Source organism: Bombina bombina, chromosome 2, assembly GCF_027579735.1.
Source record: "Bombina bombina isolate aBomBom1 chromosome 2, aBomBom1.pri, whole genome shotgun sequence".
Lineage (NCBI taxonomy): Eukaryota > Metazoa > Chordata > Amphibia > Anura > Bombinatoridae > Bombina > Bombina bombina.
Genome location: NC_069500.1, coordinates 76,866,089 through 76,889,083, shown reverse-complemented (window position 1 = coordinate 76,889,083; position 22,995 = coordinate 76,866,089). Strand labels below are relative to the sequence as shown.

The 22,995-nt window shown below is 40.8% G+C and overlaps 1 pseudogene; it reads right to left on the bottom strand.

The window, feature by feature from the left end:
• Positions 1-15,823: 15,823 nt before the first annotated feature.
• On the bottom strand, positions 15,824-18,493 carry LOC128646858 (uncharacterized; annotated as a pseudogene).
• Positions 18,494-22,995: the final 4,502 nt, after the last annotated feature.

The window sequence follows — 22,995 nt, the reverse complement described above, 5'->3', positions numbered from 1 at the left end:
TTCAATCTTCATCCATCCGGAGCGGAGCGGAGCCATCTTCAGACGAGCCGACGCAGAGCCATCCTCTTCTTCCCGATGACTAACGACGAATGGATATTCCTTTAAGGGACGTCATCCAAGATGGCGTCCCTTCAATTCCGATTAGCTAATAGGATTCTATCAGCCAATCGGAATTAAGGTAGGAAAAATCTGATTGGCTGATTGAATCAGCCAATCAGATTGAAGTTCAATCTGATTGGCTGATCCAATAGAATGCGATTGGAACAGCCAATAGAATGCAAGCTCAATCTGATTGGCTGATTGGATCAGCCAATTGGATTGAACTTCAATCTGATTGGCTGATTCAATCAGCCAATCAGATTTTTCCTACCTTAATTCCGATTGGCTGATAGAATCCTATCAGCCAATCGGAATTGAAGGGACGCCATCTTGGATGACGTCCCTTAAAGGAATATCCATTTGTCGTTAGTCGTCGGGAAGAAGAGGATGGCTCCGCGTCGGCTCGTCTGAAGATGGCTCCGCTCCGCTCCGGATGGATGAAGATTGAAGATGCCGCCTGGATGAAGACTTCTATCGGATGGAAGACTTCTTCAGCGCCGCCTGGATGATGACTTCTGCCGCTCCGGATCTCCTCTTCGGTTCCATCGGTGGTCTGCAGGAGGAAGACGACTCAAGGTAGGATGATCTTCAGGGGGGTAGTATTAGGTTTATTTAAGGGGGTTTGGGTTAGATTAGGGGTATGTGGGTGGTGGGTTTTAATGTTGGGGGGCGGTTGTATTTTTCTTTTACAGGCAAAAGAGCAGAATTATTTGGGGCATGCCTTGAAAAAGGCCCTTTTAAGGGCTGGTAAGGTAAAAGAGCTGGTAACTTTTTAATTTAGAATAGGGTAGGGCATTTTTTTATTTTGGGGGGCTTTGTTATTTTATTAGGGGGCTTAGATTAGGTGTAAGTAGCTTAAAATTGTTGTAATATTTTTTAAATGTTTGTAACTTATTTTTTTTATTTTTTGTAACTTAGCTTTTTTTATTTTTTGTACTTTAGTTAGTTTATTTAATTTAATTTAATTGTAGTTATTTGTAACTAATTTATTTAATTAATTTAATGATAGTGTAGTGTTAGGTTTAATTGTAACTTAGGTTAGGATTTATTTTACAGGTAATTTTGTATTTCTTTTAGCTAGGTAGCTATTAAATAGTTAATAACTATTTAATAGCTATTGTACCTAGTTAAAATAAATTGAAATTTGACTGTAAAATAAAAATAAATCCTAAGATAGCTACAATATAATTATTAGTTATATCGTAGCTATATTAGGGTTTATTTTAAAGGTAAGTATTTAGTTTTAAATAGGATTAATTTAGTTAATAAGATAAATATTATTTAGATGTATTTAATTAATATTTAAGTTAGGGGGGTGTTAGGGTTAGTGTTAGACTTAGGTTTAGGGGTTAATAATTTTATTACAGTGGCGGCGGTGTAGGGGGGGCAGGATAGGGGTTAATAAACTTATTATAGGTGGCGACGGTGTAGGGGAGGGCAGATTAGGTGTTAATAAATTTAATATAGGTTGCGGAGGGGTCCGGGAGCGGCGGTTTAGGGGTTAAACTATTTATTTAGTTGCGGAGGGGTCCGGGATCCGCAGGATAGGGGTTAATAAATTTATTATAAGTGGCGGCGGTATGGGGGGGGCAGGATAGGGGTTACTAGGTATAATGTAGGTGGCGGCGGTGTCCGGGAGCGGCGGTTTAGGGGTTAATACATTTATAAGAGTTGCGGCAGGGTCTAGGAGCGGCGGTTTAGGGGTTACTAACTTTATTTAGTTGTGGGGGGCTCCGGGGGTGCCCGTATAGGGGGTAGAACAGTGTAGTTAGTGTGGGTGCTTAGTGACAGGCTAGCAATAAAGCTGTAAAAAAGCCGAAGAGCAGCGAGATCGGATGAGTGATAACTCTCACAGTCCGCTGCTCATCGCCCTGTACTTGGTGCGCGGCTTTTTGACAGCTTTTTTTATAACTTAGGAGAAATTTTGCAGGTCCGCGGCGGCGATGGTAGGCGAGATCAGGCGGGCGTATTGGACCGGCGAAGGCAGGTAAAGTAGACGCGTTGATAACTACCCCCCTCAATCTCCATTCCTCCAACCCTAAATTGTGACCTCTTGTCACAAACAATTTTCTTGGAATAAACAGAGCTTCTGCCATCTCTGTATATGGGCCTTGAATATATTTATATAAAGTAATCATGTCACCTCTCAAGCGCCTTTTTTCGAGAGAAAACAGGCCCAGTTTGGCTAACCTCTCCTCATAGTTTAAATTCTCCATTCCCCTTATTAGCTTTGTGGCCCTTCTCTGAACTTTTTCTAGTTCTGCAATATCTTTTTTTGCGATCGGTCCCCAGAATTGAACTCCATATTCAAGGTGAGGTCTTCACAGGGATTTATATAGTGACAGAATTATGCCTTCCTCCCTTGAATCAATGCCTCTTTTAATACATGCTAGTATCTTATTAGCCTTTAAAGATGCTGTCCTGCATTGTGCACCCATCTTTAGCTTGTTATCTATTACTACTCCCATACATAATCCCTTTCCTCCTCTGTTTTGACCTCTTGTCACAAACAATTTTCTTGGAATAAACAGAGCTTCTGCCATCTTTGTATATGGGCCTTGAATATATTTATATAAAGTAATCATGTCACCTCTCAAGCGCCTTTTTTTGAGAGAAAACAGGCCCAGTTTGGCTAACCTCTCCTCATAGTTTAAATTCTCCATTCCCCTTATTAGCTTTGTGGCCCTTCTCTGAACTTTTTCTAGTTCTGCAATATCTTTTTTTGCGATCGGTCCCCAGAATTGAACTCCATATTCAAGGTGAGGTCTTCACAGGGATTTATATAGTGACAGAATTATGCCTTCCTCCCTTGAATCAATGCCTCTTTTAATACATGCTAGTATCTTATTAGCCTTTAAAGATGCTGTCCTGCATTGTGCACCCATCTTTAGCTTGTTATCTATTACTACTCCCATACATAATCCCTTTCCTCCTCTGTTTGGCTTAGTCTTGTCCCATTTAAAAAAATAAGTTGCCTGCTTATTTTTACTTCCAAAATGTAGAACCTTGCATTTTCCCATATTAAATCTCATTTTCCATTTACCTGCCCATACATCATTTTCCATTTACCTGCCCATTACCTGCACATAATTTTTGCAGATCCCTTTGTAACGAAAGTTCATCCTGCTCTGACCTAATGACCTTACTTAACTTAGTATCATCTGCAAAAATAGAGATGTCACTATTTAATCCTTGCTCCAAATCATTAATAAAAATATTAAAAAGAACAGGTCCAAGTACTGATCCCTGGAGGACTCCACTGATTACCTTTGTCCAATCTGAGTATGATTCATTCACTACTACTCATTGCTCCCTATCTTTTATCCAGTTATTTATCCATAAACTAACATTTTCAGCTATTCCCAGTCCCTTAATTTTGTGCATTAATCTCTCATGTGGCACTGTATCAAACGCCTTTGCAAAATCTAAGTATATCACATCAAGTGATTCCCCTTTATGTATATTTTTATTTACTTCCTCGTAGAATCTAATTAGATTAGTTTGACATGATCTATTTCTCAAAAAACCATGCTGATTTGAACTCATAATCTTGTTTACACGAATATGCTCAAATATCTTCCCCACTATTGATGTCAGACTAACTGGTTTACCGCTTTCTGGATCATCCCTGCTTCCCTTTTTGAAGAGTGGCACCACATCATCTTTACACCAATCCTGGGGTGCTATGCCTGAGGATAATGAGTCTTGAAAAATTAAGAGTAGAGGTTTATCTATAACTGCTAAGTTCCCATAACACCCTTGAGTGTATTCCTTCTGGGCCTGGAATTTTATTTACCTTAATATTATCCAGTTTGTTCCTGATATCCCAGTTAATGGTATGGGCTGGCATGTTCTAGTCTGTTCCAAAGTATCCTCCATTGGTTCATCTCTTGTGTATACTGAAGAAAAGAACTGGTTTAGTACCTCAGCCTTCTCCCTGTCACTGTTAATCATGCTACCATCCACACATTTTAATGTACCTATATTGATTTTCTTAGATGTTTTGCTATTTATATAAAAATAACCTTTTATGGTTAGACTTGGTTAACTTTGCAATTAATATTTAATTTTCAATTTTGGCTAATTTGATAGCTTTTTTGCATGCTTTGTTACATTCCTTATAAATATGGTATGTTGAGTCTGTATTATTTTCTTTGAATAATTTAAATGCCCTACGTTTTTTTCCTAATTTCTCTTAACAAATTTTTATTTAGCCACATTGGCTTGTTTTTTTTATTTTTATAACCATATGGTATTTGTTGATATCTATATTTATTTAACAAAGTTTTAAATGTTTTCCATTTATCCTTTGTATTTTTATTAGAGAATACTTTGTCCCAGTTTATGTTATTTAATGATTTCCTCAAATCGTTTAATTTTGCTTTCTTAAAATTAAAAGTCATAGTTAAAACTTTAAGATATTGCTTATGAAAAGAGATTTCAAATGTGACCATGTTATGATCACGGTTACCCAAATGTTCTTTAACTTCTATGTTTGATATTATGGGGTAGATTTATCATAGTGTGAGCGGACATGATACGATGTAGCCTATCATGTCCACTGCACATCGATAAATGCCGACAGCATATGCTGGGGCAATGCGGCCCCCTGCAGATTTGCGGCCAATCGGCTGCTAGCAGCTGGTGTCAATCAACCCGATCGTATTTGTTCGGGTTGATTTCTGTCCGCTGCCTCAGAGCAGGTGGACAAGTTATGGAGCAGTGGTCTTTAGAGCGCTGCTTCATAACTTCTGTTTCCGGCGAGGGTCTCTACATTGTCACCTGTATCATTATAAATTTCTTCCCTTTTTGTAGGTTTAGTTTACATGCAGATTCCTTCACCCCTTTTATTATTCCTGTCTTTTCTAAATAAAGTATAACCCTCTAAGTTAACTGCCCAGTCATGTGAATCATCCCACCAAGTTTCAGTTATACTGATAATATCATAGTCCTTTTCTGCAACTAAGAGCTCCAGTTCCCCCATTTTACCTGTCATGCTTCTTGCATTTGTTGTCATACATTTAATTTTCATGTGCTCTCTGCTACTGCTTGATGCGCTTTCCTCCATACTTTCTAATGTGACATTTCTTAAGTCATCCCTTCCTTGAGATATTATAGGTGTGACATATTCACAGACTGATCTCTCTGTTCTATTGTGTTCTACTGACCTTCCCTCCTTTGCCTAATTTAAAAGATTCTCTAAACGTGCTACCATCCTTTCCCCTAACATACCTGGGTCCTGCACCAATGTTATTCAGGTGCAATCCATCCTTACTGTACAAATTGTACCCAAGTGAAAATTCAGCCCAGTGCTCTAAAGTCAAACCCCAAATTTTTACATTTTTATACAATTTTTGTTTGTTTTTTAAAATCATATGCAGCCCAGTTACCCATTATGCTAAAAGAGAGATTTACCTTTTACTGCTTCTGACTTATATAACATCAAACTTTATGACCCCTTGACAAACTAATTTCTCTTTATTAGACACAGCAGATGTGGAAGGTGCAGACTAGTAAACTCTAATAGATTTATGTACTATTGGTATTGTTATCATATTATGGCATAAAGAACAATAATGTTCCCTTTTATTTTATTTTACTATTAGCACAGCATAAAGATGAAGGCACATGTAGATGGGCAAAACTTTATGATTTAATCCTACCTTATTCCTGCAGTGAAGTAATTAAGGCCTAGATTTAGAGTTCGGCGGTAGCCGTGAAAACCAGCGTTAGAGGCTCCTAACGCTGGTTTTGGCCGCCCGCTGGTATTTGGAGTCAGTGACTAAAGGGTCTAACGCTCACTTTTCAGCCGCGACTTTTCCATACCGCAGATCCCCTTACGTCAATTGCGTATCCTATCTTTTCAATGGGATCTTTCTAACGACGGTATTTAGAGTCGTTTCTGAAGTGAGCGTTAGAGCTCTAACGACAAAACTCCAGCCGCCGGAAAATAGCAGTAGTTAAGAGCTTTCTGGGCTAACGCCGGTTTATAAAGCTCTTAACTACTGTGCTCTAAAGTACACTAACACCCATAAACTACCTATGTACCCCTAAACCGAGCTCCCCCCACATCGCCGCCACTCGATTAAAATTTTTTAACCCCTAATCTGCCGACCGCCACCTACGTTATACTTAAGTACCCCTAATCTGCTGCCCCTAACCCCGCCGACCCCTGTATTACATTTATTAACCCCTAACCTGCCCCCCACAACGTCGCCGCCAGCTACTTACAATAATTAACCCCTAATCTTCCGACCTCAAAGCGCCGCCACCTACGTTATCCTTATGTACCCCTAATCTGCTGCCCCTAACACCGCCGACCCCTATATTATATTTATTAACCCCTAATCTGCCCCCCTCAACGTCGCCGACACCTGCCTACACTTATTAACCCCTAATCTGCCGAGCGGACCTGAGCGCTACTATAATAAATGTATTAACCCCTAATCCGCCTCACTAACCCTATAATAAATAGTATTAACCCCTAATCTGCCCTCCCTAACATCGTCGACACCTAACTTCAATTATTAACCCCTAATCTGACGACCGGAGCTCACCGCTACTATAATAAATGGATTAACCCCTAAAGCTAAGTCTAACCCTAACACTAACACCCCCCTAAGTTAAATATAATTTAAATCTAACGAAATAAATTAACTCTTATTAAATAAATTATTCCTATTTAAAGCTAAATACTTACCTGTAAAATACATCCTAATATAGCTACAATATAAATTATAATTATATTATAGCTATTTTAGGATTAATATTTATTTTACAGGCAACTTGGTAATTATTTTAACCAGGTACAATAGCTATTTAATAGTTACCTAGTTAAAATAATAACAAATTTACCTGTAAAATAAATCCTAACCTAAGATATAATTAAACCTAACACTACCCTATCAATAAATTAATTAAATAAACTACCTACAATTACCTACAATTAACCTAACACTACACTATCAATAAATTAATTAAACACAATTCCTACAAATAAATACAATTAAATAAACTAGCTAAAGTACAAAAAATTAAAAAGAACTAAGTTACAAAAAATAAAAAAATATCTACAAACATAAGAAAAATATTACAACAATTTTAAACTAATTACACCTACTCTAAGCCCCCTAATAAAATAACAAAGCCCCCCAAAATAAAAAATTCCCTACCCTATTCTAAATTAAAAAAGTTAAAAGCTCTTTTACCTTACCAGCCCTGAACAGGGCCCTTTGCGGGGCATGCCCCAAGAATTTCAGCTCTTTTGCCTGTAAAAAAAAACATACAATACCCCCCCCCAACATTACAACCCACCACCCACAAACCCCTAATCTAACCCAAACCCCCCTTAAATAAACCTAACACTAAGCCCCTGAAGATCTTCCTACCTTGTCTTCACCATCCAGGTTCACCGATCCGTCCTGAAGAGCTCCTCCGATGTCCTGATCCAAGCCCAAGCGGGGGGCTGAAGAGGTCCATGATCCGGTCAAAGTCTTCATCCAAGCGGGGCAGAAGAGGATCTTCCATCCGATTGAAGTCTTCATCCAGGCGGCATCTTCTATGGTCTTCCATCCGGAGCGAAGCGGCAGGATCCTGAAGACCTCCAGCGCGGAACATCCATCCGGCCCGACGACTGAACGACGAATGACTGTTCCTTTAAGGGACGTCATCCAAGATGGCGTCCCTCGAATTCCGATTGGCTGATAGGATTCTATCAGCCAATCGGAATTAAGGTAGGATTTTTCTGATTGGCTGATGGAATCAGCCAATCAGAATCAAGTTCAATCCGATTGGCTGATCCAATCAGCCAATCAGATTGAGCTCGCATTCTATTGGCTGTTCCGATCAGCCAATAGAATGCGAGCTCAATCTGATAGGCTGATTGGATCAGCCAATCGGATTGAACTTGATTCTGATTGGCTGATTCCATCAGCCAATCAGAAAATTCCTACCTTAATTCCGATTGGCTGATAGAATCCTATCAGCCAATCGGAATTCGAGGGACGCCATCTTGGATGACGTCCCTTAAAGGAACAGTCATTCGTCGTTCAGTCGTCGGGCCGGATGGATGTTCCGCGCTGGAGGTCTTCAGGATCCTGCCGCTTCGCTCCGGATGGAAGACCATAGAAGATGCCGCCTGGATGAAGACTTCAATCGGATGGAAGATCCTCTTCTGCCCCGCTTGGATGAAGACTTTGACCGGATCATGGACCTCTTCAGCCCCCCGCTTGGGCTTGGATCAGGACATCGGAGGAGCTCTTCAGGACGGATCGGTGAACCTGGATGGTGAAGACAAGGTAGGAAGATCTTCAGGGGCTTAGTGTTAGGTTTATTTAAGGGGGGTTTGGGTTAGATTAGGGGTATGTGGGTGGTGGGTTGTAATGTTGGGGGGGGGTATTGTATGTTTTTTTTTACAGGCAAAAGAGCTGAAATTCTTGGGGCATGCCCCGCAAAGGGCCCTGTTCAGGGCTGGTAAGGTAAAAGAGCTTTTAACTTTTTTAATTTAGAATAGGGTAGGGAATTTTTTATTTTGGGGGGCTTTGTTATTTTATTAGGGGGCTTAGAGTAGGTGTAATTAGTTTAAAATTGTTGTAATATTTTTCTTATGTTTGTAAATATTTTTTTATTTTTTTGTAACTTAGTTCTTTTTTATTTTTTGTACTTTAGCTAGTTTATTTAATTGTATTTATTTGTAGGAATTGTGTTTAATTAATTTATTGATAGTGTAGTGTTAGGTTAATTGTAGGTAATTGTAGGTAGTTTATTTAATTAATTTATTGATAGGGTAGTGTTAGGTTTAATTATATCTTAGGTTAGGATTTATTTTACAGGTAAATTTGTTATTATTTTAACTAGGTAACTATTAAATAGCTATTGTACCTGGTTAAAATAATTACCAAGTTGCCTGTAAAATAAATATTAATCCTAAAATAGCTATAATATAATTATAATTTATATTGTAGCTATATTAGGATGTATTTTACAGGTAAGTATTTAGCTTTAAATAGGAATAATTTATTTAATAAGAGTTAATTTATTTCGTTAGATTTAAATTATATTTAACTTAGGGGGGTGTTAGTGTTAGGGTTAGACTTAGCTTTAGGGGTTAATCCATTTATTATAGTAGCGGTGAGCTCCGGTCGTCAGATTAGGGGTTAATAATTGAAGTTAGGTGTCGGCGATGTTAGGGAGGGCAGATTAGGGGTTAATACTATTTATGATAGGTTTAGTGAGGCGGATTAGGGGTTAATAACTTTATTATAGTAGCGCTCAGGTCCGCTCGGCAGATTAGGGGTTAATAAGTGTAGGCAGGTGTCGGCGACGTTGTGGGGGGCAGATTAGGGGTTAATAAATATAATCTAGGGGTCGGCGGTGTTAGGGGCAGCAGATTAGGGGTACATAGGGATAACGTAGGTTGCGGCGGTTTACGGAGCGGCAGATTAGGGGTTAAAAAAAATATGCAGGGGTCAGCGATAGCGGGGGCGGCAGATTAGGGGTTAATACGTGTAAGGGTAGGGGTGTTTGGACTCGGGGTACATGTTAGGGTGTTAGGTGCAGACGTAGGAAGTGTTTTCACATAGGAAACAATGGGGCTGCGTTAGGAGCTGAACGCGGCTTTTTTGCAGGTGTTAGGTTTTTTTTCAGCTCAAACAGCCCCATTGTTTCCTATGGGAGAATCGTGCACGAGCACGTTTTTGAGGCTGGCCGCGTCCGTAAGCAACTCTGGTATCGAGAGTTGCATTTGCGGTAAAAATGCTCTACGCTCCTTTTTTGGAGCCTAACGCAGCATTTGTTTGAACTCTCGATACCAGAGTTAAATTTATGGTGCGGCCAGAAAAAAGCCAGCGGAGCGTTAACAGCCCTTCTACCGCCAAACTCCAAATCTAGGCCTAAGTGTCCTCCTGTAGTGATGAGGTCAGGACCGGTGTTCTGTAATATTCTCCTACTGCATTTCCTACTACGTTTCCCTACCTATGGCCACGCCTACAAAAAATTTGCCAAGACTGTTGTGCACGCATGCGCTCAATGCCACAGTTGGAAAATATTACAGAGCCGCCTGCAAAAAACTTGCAAATTGCACTACAGAGCATGCATGCGCTCAATGCTGCAGTCTGCAAATATAACAGAACTGATACGTCCATAATTTTGGCACTAGCTGGGGACATCTAAATAATAGTGGCAAAATATGGATTTCTTTCAATAAATGAGTGTAAAAATATATATTATTGCCTGTTTTAATGAAAACTGTTCTCTCGTTTAATGAAACAAATCCGTAGTTTGCCACTATTATTTAGATGTCCCCAGCTAGTGCGAAATTAATCAAACAAATCCATACAATAAACCTTTTTTTGCCACTGTTATTTACATGTCCCCAGCTAGTGCTAAAATTATGGACGTACCAGTTCTGTAATATTTGCCGACTGTGGCAATGAGCGCAAGCGTGCTCGGTAGTTTAATTTGCAAGTTTTTTGTAGGCGGGTTCTGTAATCTTTTCTGACTGCGGCAGTGAGTGCATGCGTGCACAACAGTTTTTGCAAGATTTTTGTAGGTGTGGCTGTAGGTAGGGATACGTAACGCAGTAGGAAAATATTACAGAACACTGGCAGATAAAACGATCACTGAGGGGGAGGGGAGGAGTTCAGAACAAGCTGAAGGGAGAGAAAAAACTACTGCTTCAGCCTTGCTCTGAATAGCTGCCTTACTGCCTAATGTCTGGTTATCCTGCTAGCTGGACTCGGAGCACCCAAATAACTTAATCTCAGTACAGGAGCACTGCTACTCAGTGCTAGCAGAAACAGGAAGTGAGCAGCTGCGTGTGTGCTAAGTGCTCTGCTGCTATGATTCAACTCATTGCTGAACCTGAGAAACTCCAGTGCTGTCCTTAGCAGCCTGAAGGTCAGTCACTCACCAGCTTCAGACTGATCTACAGGTGAAGTTTGTACTTGCCAGTGCCACGCTAAATATCTAGCGCATTTAGAACAATAGGACCACTGGCATGTAAAAATAAAAAAGTATATACAAAAAAACCATACCTGTCACACACAACCCTCTAGGCACAGGAGACTGAGGATCAGGAGGGGAGTAATAAAGTTAGCAACAGTAGGCTGATCAGTCTGAGCAGCTGCTCAGTCTCTTCCTATCAGTGTCTGCAGCTCTGCTCCAGTAGTACTGTGCAGTAAGTCACACAAGGCAGCTAAAGCTCCTGCTCTCGGTGCCCCCTGCAGATGTCGCTCTAAGGCAGCTGCCTTGCACAAGCGCCAGCCCTGAATGGTGGAAATGGGTTGTTGTTTTTTTTATCAGTATTGGTTATAAGAAAGCTAAGAGAGAAAGGTTGGAGTATGAAAGAGAGATTTGGGTGAGGATGTATGTGATAATTCGGATGAAGCATAATAAGTTATTAGAATAAGTTATTTGTATGAGAAAGATAAGAAGATTGTTATGCAGGCAAGGATAGATGCATGTGAGAAAGATGATAATTGTTCTAGATTGTTCTTTATAAAAGTGTTTGCTGGAATAGAAGGCATTATTAATGTTTTGCATGGGTCTAGTAAGGAAGTTAGTGGTAAATCTGAGATTTTGAATGCGATTTGTAAATGTTATGCTTATCTGTATAGAAAAAATATGTGGATAAATCTGTAATTCATGATGTATTGATTGATATAGAAGGGAACGTGGAGAAAGAGGATTTTGTGTATGGAAAGGGAAGTATGTTTGAAACAACTGGAAGAAATTATTAATAAGACAAAAAAATTAAAAACCTCAGGAAGAGATGGCTTGTCTGTAGATTTTTATAGTTAATTTTGGGATGTGATTGGTAAAGATTTTTTGGAGGTTTGCAAATAGATTTTTGAATGTCTGAAATGAGAGTGTCATTAAAGGGACATTGTTATGAGGTTCTTTTTCAGGATATGTACTTATCATATATCACTTTGCAACAAGGAAACAACTGACACATCACACAGGTTTTTTGCAATGCTTATGATAACAATAATGGTTTTATTCCGCAATATAATTATAACAACGAAATACCACAAACCACTGTTCATGCTTATAACACTTTATGCAATTATAATACTTACACAATTATCTTATTCCTATCCTATCTCTATGCAGTTTTCAGTTACAGGTTAGAAATGAAAATTATAACTAAGTTGCCTGCGCAACCACCGATAACAATCTTATGTTATACTACTACTCAGACAATTCTAGCTAGTTTTAAACAAACAAATAATACATCACCATGATCATGTGTTGCATCATACTATCCTGGGGCACAATTGGAGAAGACATCTGGGCAATCTTGGAACAGGAGAAAAAGATGATCAACAGGAAACAACACTGAACGATGCGTCCATCGACAGGTCACAAGTCTCCTGATCAGATTGCCCACAGGTACCTCTCTTTATACTGTTCACTTACATAACAGTTCTGGCTCAAATCCACAGACCCCGGGCCACTCCCTGCAAGGTTGGCTAAGACCCAAAGCATCTGGCCAGTCTGCTTTAGCCTCACCCAAGCTTATCAAGGGCATACCAGGGTACTTTCCCTCACATGTTCCTAAGCGCAATGCTGTCATCTTTCATATTTTCTGCTTATCATTATACATCTGATTATGTGTTCTTATGCAGTTACTTCTGTCAAATACATCAATAATAGTTTTAACAATCTTTACATAGATATAATTAATAATAGCTAAACACCATAATGGCTTTATTACTTAGCATACTGCAATTAATAATAATAATTAGTCCTTTAACATATAGCTAACATTAACCCCTCTACTAATGTGTTATCAAGATGTTCTTTAAGTGTCAGTGAGTGGCCCCTGCCAAAGTTACACCCTCGTTCTGTCTGGGTTTTGACTTCTTATCATTAGTATCCATCGGTTGTTTACCACTGTAGCATGACTTAGTGAAATACAGTGTCATCTACATGAAATTAATAATGTACCTCACTCTGTTAAAGGCACACTCTCTTAAAGGCAAAGTCACACAAGTTAATGCAAGTGTCTTGTACTTTCACTCTCTTAAAGGCAAAGTCACACAAGTTGAAGCAAGTGTCATATGAGCAATCACCTCAACCATTTTCCTTACATTCCACCCCTTGGTCATGTGACACCTTGCTTGTTTCTAAACACATACCTTAATAATGAAAGCTTATTCACTCAAGTAATATTGTCTTTTGGTTTAAAACATATCCTACCTAATGTATTACAGAAACATCCAAACATTTTTACTATAATGAATATCCCACACAAGCAAGCAAGACTTATTAATAGCCATTTAACTATAGTTTTTCCTAAGCTTCCAAGCCATCCACCCAGTCCAAAAGTCCAGTCAAAGTCTTTAAGCCATTTGCTAAATGAATCATCATGTACCTCACGTATGTGCTTTTGCACTTCTTCTAGTCTGTGTAGGCCATGTTTGATTTTACCTGCATTGTCTTCTATGTACACACAGCATTGCTGGTGGATTCTCTGGCAGACCCCTCCTTCTGCAGCTAGGAGATAGTCTAGAGCCATTCTATTCTGCAATGCCACCATCCTAATTTGTTCCTGTTTTAATGCTAAAAGCTCTATTGCATCTCTAGTTACATTAAAAGCTTCATCTACTAAATCAGCTAGCGTGTTTAATCTAGTGAGGGCTGTAGCAGCTCCATAATGAGGGACAAATGTTGCAAACAGGCGCATACCTTCACTAATTTTAACTCCCTCATGTATCTTGTCCAGGTCAAGGTATCTTCGTGGTCTATGCAATATAGGTGGTGGAAGCGTGGTGGTTATGTTAAAAGCAGGGAATATATATCCTAAAAAGCATGGGCCATAATGGGTACAAGGTAATACCTTTACTGCCCACCTCCCACACAACCAATAATATCCCACTGCTAGTTTAACAAAAGGAGGACATATCCTATTCAGTCGCTTCCTCCCATCCTTAGTCCGTGTGTTACCTGCTAGTGTTTACCTATTAAGTTGGTACCAGTCTTTAATAAGGTCTCTGGGCTCACCAAACTTAGTCTTCCATTTCTCATGAGCATATGTCAGATATGAGAAGTCATAAAATTTCAGTTTAATTTTGAATACACCTGTCCTATTTTTAACTAGTCGTCCTATGTTGTACATTAACATTATCATGTCAGGTAGCTGGGTTAGGTTGTTAGTACTATATATATCTCCATCTAGATTTTGAAACATAATAGTACCCGTAGTCACATTATTAGCTAGATACAACTTATCCAGCAAGTCATCCCTACCTGGTGTGTTAACACCTGTAAAATTCCACACAGTCTTATTCCCAATCATGTCGGCAAGCACACTCATGGTTAAAGGGACACCTACATAATGGTAACCCCTAGTCTGCCCGTGAGGCACAAACCCACATACCCAACACGGTCCCTGAGAATTTGTCACATTAAACTCATCTTTGGCAGTTTTTACAAAGGTATTATCAAGTTCCCATGAGGAGGCATGCAGGGAGCCTAAGTGGCGCCGTGCATGGTCCCTTTTTCCCTTGTGTCGGTTGTTTAATAATTTCCCATCCATTACAGGTCTCCTGATATACATTAAAAGAGGTTCGGATTACTCTTTTCCTGTAAATTTACACACATATGTCAGACCCTCTGGTTCCCCATCAGTGTATGATATGTTTAACATTACAGCACGAACCTGTGTATCAGTGGATGTTTTACAACCTAAAATGCGTTCCTGAATCCCCACTGTTAGTTTTGGGGAAGTGGAAGGCGTACTGGGATTTTCACAAATTAACTCAACCCCTTCGTGCAATTCAAATATTAAGTTCTCATCCTGTAAAACAATTGTCCAGCTCTCATCCTCCTTGGAGTCCTTACAGTCTTTCCTGGTCATTGCGGCAGAACAAAAATCTTTAGTTAAACATTGTATAGTGGAGGAAGGGATGTCACAGGTAATTGTCTCTTCTTCTGATAGTTCAAATACCACCCTTTCCCGCTTGGTAAGGAACATCCAACTTCCATATTCCTTTTTGGTCAAACAGGTTACGTCATCATCAAAGGTAAATGGGATGGAGCAGGATGCCCATGTTGTGCAATACAGAACGGTCATGCTTCCCTCATAGAAGGTGTGGTAGCTGGCACCGGACACCTCACGTTTCATCCTCTGGCTCATCAGTGCTTTGCTTACGCATGCGACCAAAAGGAGTCCCAACAGAGCACTGGTTACAATAACAGCCATGTCAACAAGAATCTAGGAAGGAAACATACTTCAAATTAATTCCGTAAATAGCACTTGCCATCAGGCACATGCAGCCAATCATTGCTCCCTTGCTTTACCACAATTACGACATTGTCATCTCCCTTAGCTATCACCTCTGCAGGCACGGGGGGGCCCTTTTCTTGTTTCAACCAGAGCTTGGCCCCTATGCCCACCCTTCCCTTAGTTTCTGCAGTTTCCTGTTCCGCTATTTTACTGTTGCAGGTGGGAGTAACTATAAGCTTTGCTACTACTTCTAAGGTGGACATGTCTCCCTGTTCCTTTCCTCTATTGAGGAGGGTAAGCTTCACTTCCTCAGTTCTCCCAGAGTCTAGCGTTTTCTCCACTATGCTAATACCTCTGGCTATGAGAGAGGGCATTGGAACTATAAAACACACATGTTGGTCAGGTATCTGGACCCCTATCCCTGTTGATATGGTTTGGGAGCTATCAGGGGGTATTGTTACCTGGTCCTGGATGGTCAAGCATATCCCGCCACTAGGAGGGAGCAATTAAACCCCCAGGGCTAGTTTCCCAGCATGTTAACACAGCATGTTGATCCCGACACTCAGTGTACTCCTGTCTGCTTATCATCCTAGACAGTGGGGTCTCACTATCTGTAATAGGACGGTTATTTAACACATTAATTGCTTCCTCAAGATGGTCCCTCCACTTCTGCAAAGTACCATCCTCTAGCTTCTTTAACTGCTGCTTTAGCAAACCATTCATTCGCTCAATTAATCCTGCTGCTTGGGGAGAATAGGGTATGTGGTATATCCATTGTATGTACCTTTCTGCACTATATCCCTGTACCATGTGTCCTGTAAAGTGAGTACCATTATCACTCTGTATCTGCAATGGAGTGCCATAGAATTTAGTGATTAATTCTAGGGTCTTAATGGTGTTTATCTGAGTTGCTTGCTTACATGGGTGGGCTATGAGGTAGCCTGAGTACGTGTCCACAGCCGTGCACACGTACTGGCAGCCTTTGCTGGAGGGGAGAGGTCCTATGAAATCTATCTGCCAGATCTGGTCTGGCAGGTTGCCTCTTTTGATATGCCCTTGCACCATGCCAGGAATCTGTCGTTTCCTGACATGCTGACATACAGGACAATTCGCTATCTCTGTTTTTATTACTTCCATAGATAGCTTAATACCCCTTTGCAATGCCCACCTATGAGTCGCTCTTTCTCCAAGGTGTCCACTTTTTTGGTGGGCCCACTGGGCAACACCCTTATTGCCAGCCTCCTCCTCCACATCCTTACTTTCCACAGTGGAGACTTTGGCTGCTTCATCTGCAATAGAATTGAACAGTCGTTCTAGTGAATCCTGATTTGTGTGAGCATCTACATGGTAAATGGTCACTGTCTTTTCCCTGACCAATTTGCTGAGTTCCTGCCATATCTGTTTCCCGAACACCTCCTTTGAGTATATCTAGTAGTCCTTTCGTTCCCAGGTGGGGAGCCAGGTGGCTAACCCATTGGCCACTGACCATGAGTCGGTGTATACGTGGCATTCGCCCCTTCACAGGCTATGGCCTGATGGACAGCAACTAACTCAGCGTATTGGCTACTTTCATTTTTCCCCGTAGACACCAGCAGCTGTTTGGTCACAGGATTGTAAGCTACCGCTTTCCAACTCCTCTGTGAACCCACATATTTTGTTGATCCGTCAGTAAACTAAGCATGGGCTCGCTGTTCTTCTGACAGTTGGTCATATGGAACGCCCCATTTTACTAGAGATTCCTCTGTCTCCTGAATGGGGGCTGTCCCCTGGAGGGGTTGCTCAGCGACCTTTTCCTGCAGTGCGGCAACCCCTTTGGGACCTGTCTGTGCCCTGTTCTGTATATACCATTTCCATTTTATGATGCTTGATTCCTGAGCATGTCCAATCTTATGGGTCTTAGGACTGCCCATTACCCAGTTCATTATGGGAATCTCAGGCATCAGGAATACATCATGCCCTAACGTTAGCTCCTCTGTTTCTACTAAAGCCCAGTAGCAAGCACATAACTGGCGCTCAAAGGGCATGTATTGGTCACCTGCCTCAGGCAATTTCCTAGTCCAGAAACCAAGGGGGACTTTCCCTCTCCCTTGTTTCTGCCAAAGGCTCCAATTAGCATGTTCCTTGTGGACAGACACATTTAAATCTATTGGCCCTTCATGTGGATGGCCTGTTTTGCAGTCTCAAAAGCCAACTCCTCCTTAGACCCCCACTCAAAGCTATGCTTTTTCCTTGTAACCTTGTAGATGGAGGCTAGTATTTGGCTCAGGTGGGGTATATGCTGCCGCCAAAAGCCAAATAACCCAATGAAGCGCTGGGCTTCCTTTTTGGTTTTAGGGGATGTAAATTCCACTATTTTCTGCTTTGCTTTAGGGGTTATTTCCCTACGGCCGTTTGTCCACTGTATACCCAGGAATCGTACTGACGTTCCTGGCCCCTGTATTTTGGCAGGGTTGATTTCTCACCCTTTCTTCTTTAAGTGGGTTATCACCTGCTCTAACACTTGTTGCACTACTTGCTCATCAGGTCCATGTACCATTATATCATCTATATAATGTGTGACACCTCTTCCAGGTGTTCTGCCACAATCCTGTGGCAGATTGTGGGGCTATGTACATATCCCATTGGGAGGCGCGTGAACGTGAACTTCCGTCCCTGCCAGGTGTATGCGAATTGCTCTTGACACTGCTCCTCTATAGGTATGGTATAGAAGGCATTTGCCAGGTCAATGACCGCATACATATTTCCAGGGTGACGCTGTATATTTTCTATCAGCATAACCATATCTGGCACTGCTGCAGTTAATGGGGGAGTATTACTATTTAACTCCCTATAATCCACAGTCATACGCCAGGTCCCATCACTTTTCTTGACCGGCCAAACGGGATTATTCCAAGATGTGGTGATAGGTCTCACCACCCCTGCAGCTATTAGATCTTTGATGGTGTTACCTATTTCTTTATGCCCTCCTGGTATTCGGTATTGTTGAATATGTACCCTCTTCAAGGCCACTGGGACCTGTATGGGGGGCATCAACAATTTCCCCACAGTAACGGTTTTGATGGACACGTAAGGCCTTACTCCAAAGCTGTACATTCCATCCTCTAACCGCAATGTTTCTCCCTTTAGTAAATCAATGCCAATTATGTACTCTGGGATGGGCATGATTAAAACAGAGCATCGCCGTTTAGGAAGATGCCCTATTTTTAAATCTACCCATGCTTTTGTTGCCTCTATAGTTTTCCCTCCCAGCCCGGTAATTATTATCTTTTCCCCCTTGAAAGCCCGTGGATTTCCCTGTATCAGTGTGGCCTCCGCTCCCATATCAATCAAAGCCCGCTCACATTGTACATTATTCTTGCTCCAGTGGATTTCTAGTTTCACATGGGGGCGATGATCAAAATAGGCGGCCCTGATACTGGGAGTTTGACCTGATTCCTATGGGACAATAAAGAAAGATAAAAGAGGGCGCTAGAAAGCTAAGTTTACCACCACACCTATTCAAATAATAAGGATAAAATGAAGGCACAAAAGGATAATACAGTTAAAAAACTTTGCTTTGAGTAAAAATACAATGCAATAATAAAAAGACAAATGAAGGGACGTCTCCCTTAAATAATGAAAAGAAAGTATGGTAATTAGAAATATGACTGGAATACCACCCTAAAAAATAAAAATATACTCAAAAAATGTTAAGCATATACATAAATAAAATCCAGCAGAGAAATTGTTGTGGATACAAAGTTAAAATAAAGTCTCCAATTGGGATAAAATGTCCCAATCACTGATTTGGATGTTCTTCTTGAAAAAGCCCTATCAAACGGGTGAAACGCGTAGATTGAGTCTGAGTTGTTTCCTGTCAAGGACACTTTCTTTGAATCTAGGTACCTAGCTTTCAACCTTTTGTTGCCCGCGCGTGTTCCACGCTAAGTGCGGGTCTTTGAATTACTTTCTCCCTCCTGAACTGGGATTTAATTGGCTTACCACGGACGCCGGAGGAACGAGCAGTCTCCATTTATTCTGACCGGGTTCAGCCGACACTACAAGAAGCGTGAAGTACTGGGAGACTTTGCCTACCTGTGTGAAACCTTCAGCAGTGAGAGCCAAAAGATCGTCATTCAGCTGCTTCAAATAAGGTGTGAGTAAGAATAGGATTATATTTTCCAGCATTAAGGTGGTTAATACCTATTTTTTAGGTGGCTTTACCAGCGTTATACCATAATCTCACCAATTATATTACGCTGAAATCTATCTGTTACAACTGCAGCGCCTATCTGATCTGTTACTAACAGGAACTTTGTAACAGCCAAATCAGTGATTGGGACATTTTATCCTGATTGGAGACTTTATTTTAACTTTGTATCCACAACAATTTCTCTGCTGGATTTTAATTTATGTATATGCTTAACATTTTTTGAGTATATTTTAATTTTTTAGGGTGGTATTCCAGTCATATTTCTAATTACCATACTTTCTTTTATTATTTAAGGGAGACGTCCCTTCATTTGTCTTTTTATTATTGCATTGTATTTTTACTCAAAGTAAAGTTTTTTAACTGTATTATCCTTTTGTGCCTTCATTTTATCCTTATTATTTGACTAGGTGTGGTGGTAAACTTAGCTTTCTAGCGCCCTCTTTTATCTTTCTGTATTGTTGTATTTGTGACAGTCCTGGGGTGACTGTCTTAGAGTGGCTTAGTTTTCCTTTAGTAATCAGCGCTATATTTCCTGTCATTCCCTGATTCCTATGGGGCCTGGAAGAATTCTTTCAGGTCGCCCACAGACAGCACATCCAACTCAGGTCCTTGGGCCTCTGGGGTGTTAGCCGGGGCCATGGGGACCTGATTCTCTTTTATCCCTCCCTGGTAACCATATCCCAGAGGCAGAGGCAATCTAGGATATAACCGGGTCTTATTTGCTGCTTCTTTGCTATCCTTTTTTATACTTTCCAACTGATCACAGATCAGCTGCAGTATCTTCTTGGTCTCTTTCCTTTCACCTGTGGTAGCCCTTTGTATATCATCTAGCATGGGGGCAGAAGGGGCTACTGCGGTACCTGTTATGAGGTCATGGGACTTTCCCTTTTGTACATTTATCCTTTTGCCCACATACTGTTGATATAACTTCCACATTTCCTTTGTTTCTATCCCATCTATTTGTTCCTTCTTTACCCCTGCTTTGAGGAGTTCTGTGAACATCTCTTTTCTTGACAGTCGGGGAGGAGCATTGGCTCTAGGAGGGGGCCCGCTGCCTTTATCAGGCTTTGCTGGGGCATCCCATTCCCCCAACTCCCCTATTTGTCTTATTGCATCCATTACCTCATGAATGGGATTCCCTGTCTGATTTATCAGTAAAGTCATGATTACTGACTTATATGCTCAGTGAGCCCCACGTATCAAATAGTTTCTCATGGCATTGGTTAGTAGCTCGCGATATGGGGCATTTAGATGTCCACTATATATCGCATGCTTCATAGCCAATTCCTTGAATAATTGGATGGCCTCCTTAATGGAATGCCATGTTCTATCCTCAGTGGGCCAATCTCCTTCTGTGGGAAATTTGTCCCTGGCACCATATGCACACTGAACCAGCAATGATGCCTGCTGTAACATACCATCAGCGGCCAAGCCAGGTCCAATTCGCAGGACTTGTTGTATGCAATGATCGCTGGTGATCTGTATGAATTTCCCAGCATCCTGGCTATCTAGTATCACGTTATGACCTCCTTGATCGTACATCCGTACGAGACAAGTTATGAGGTCTTCCCCCTGTTTCTGTTGATACTGCCGTATTATATCTGATACCTCTTGCTGCATGTAATCTTCTACCGTGTCTATTCTTTCTGCACTGTCCGGTGCATGATAAACCTTATGCCGTGTAACAGGGTGAGCTGTCACCCCGTGAGGGTCCCTATCATCCCACTCCTCTCCAGGATCGCTACTATCCCAAATATTACCGTCCCACCTTCCAATTAGTCCCGCTTTGTAATACTGATTGCAATTTACTTTTGCTCAACCTACCACCCTTCTGCTTTACTTTGGCCCTAGCTACCTTAACCACAGCCCGTTGAGCTGCATCTTCATAACACTGACTCTTTTTTAATAGCAATTTATTCTGACTCTGCAAGCACACAGTCTGTTCTACAGCTTCCTCTAACTGCTCGTGTGTCTTTCTGTATGCCTGTAATAACACCCATAATTTCTTATGCAACCTTTCTGTGTCTGAATTTGTTTTAACCTTTAAATTCTGCAATTTATTCAACACTTCACAAGGTTCTATTTTGTCAAAGATTTCAATATTATCTGGGAGGTCAGTCCCAGACAAGACTTCCCCTGCTAATTCTTGATACGGCATCCCACCCCAAACCATAAGGTTTTGTGGTCTGGAGGGGGAAACCGTTTGTGTTTTCTTTTTAAACATTTTCATAATACATTCAGTTATTGCTGACATTAATCAATAAATTCACAGTAACAATAACAATATACAATAATATGTAGCCGACTTTGCCAATAATGTTATGAGGTTCATTTTCAGGATATGTACTTATCATATATCACTTTGCAACAAGGAAACAACTGACACGTCACACAGGTTTTTTGCAATGCTTATGATAACAATAATGGTTTTATTCTGCAATATAATTATAACAACGAAATACCACAATATACCTGTATATCAATTAATTTCATCCCAAGGTGACAATTTTGGCTACGTCCACAAAATATCTATTTATTTACACAGCTTTTATGGCTCATTTGAGGCATTTTCGCTCCGGAGCTGACACTGGCTTTCTGCCACCCTTCGGTCACGGCCTTTCAGCTAGCAAAGGGCATAGGTGCGTCTATCAGCTCCGCTCATACACACAACACATTCGGTCAGAAATTGTCAGTTTCTTTGCTCAAGTGATAAACAATTATGTATCCTGCCGACTACGCCAATAATGTTATGAGGTTCTTTTTCAGGATATGTACTTATCATATATCACTTTGCAACAAGGAAACAACTGACACATCATGCAGGTTTTTTGCAATGCTTATGATAACAATAATGGTTTTATTCTGCAATATAATTATAACAACGAAATACCACAAACCACTGTTCATGCTTATAACACTTTATGCAATTATAATACTTACACAATTATCTTATTCCTATCCTATCTCTAAGCAGTTTTCAGTTACAGGTTAGCAATGAAAATTACAACTAAGTTGCCTGCGCAACCACCGATAACAATCTTATGTTATACTACTACTCAGACAATTCTAGCTAGTTTTAAACAAACAAATAATACATCACCGTGATCATGTGTTGCATCAGCCTATCCTGGGGCACAATTGGAGAAGACATCTGGGCAATCTTGGAACAGGAGAAAAAGATGATCAACGGGAAACAACACTGAACGATGCGTCCATCGACAGGTCACAAGTCTCCTGATCAGATTGCCCACAGGTACCTCTCTTTATACTGTTCACTTACGTAACAGTTCTGGCGCAAATCCACGGACCCCGGGCCACTCCCTGCAAGGTTGGCTAAGACCCAAAGCATCTGGCCAGTCTGCTTTAGCCTCACCCAAGCTTATCAGGGGCATACCAGGGTACTTTCCCTCACATGTTCCTAAGCGCAATGCTGTCATCTTTCATATTTTCTGCTTATCGTTATACATCTGAT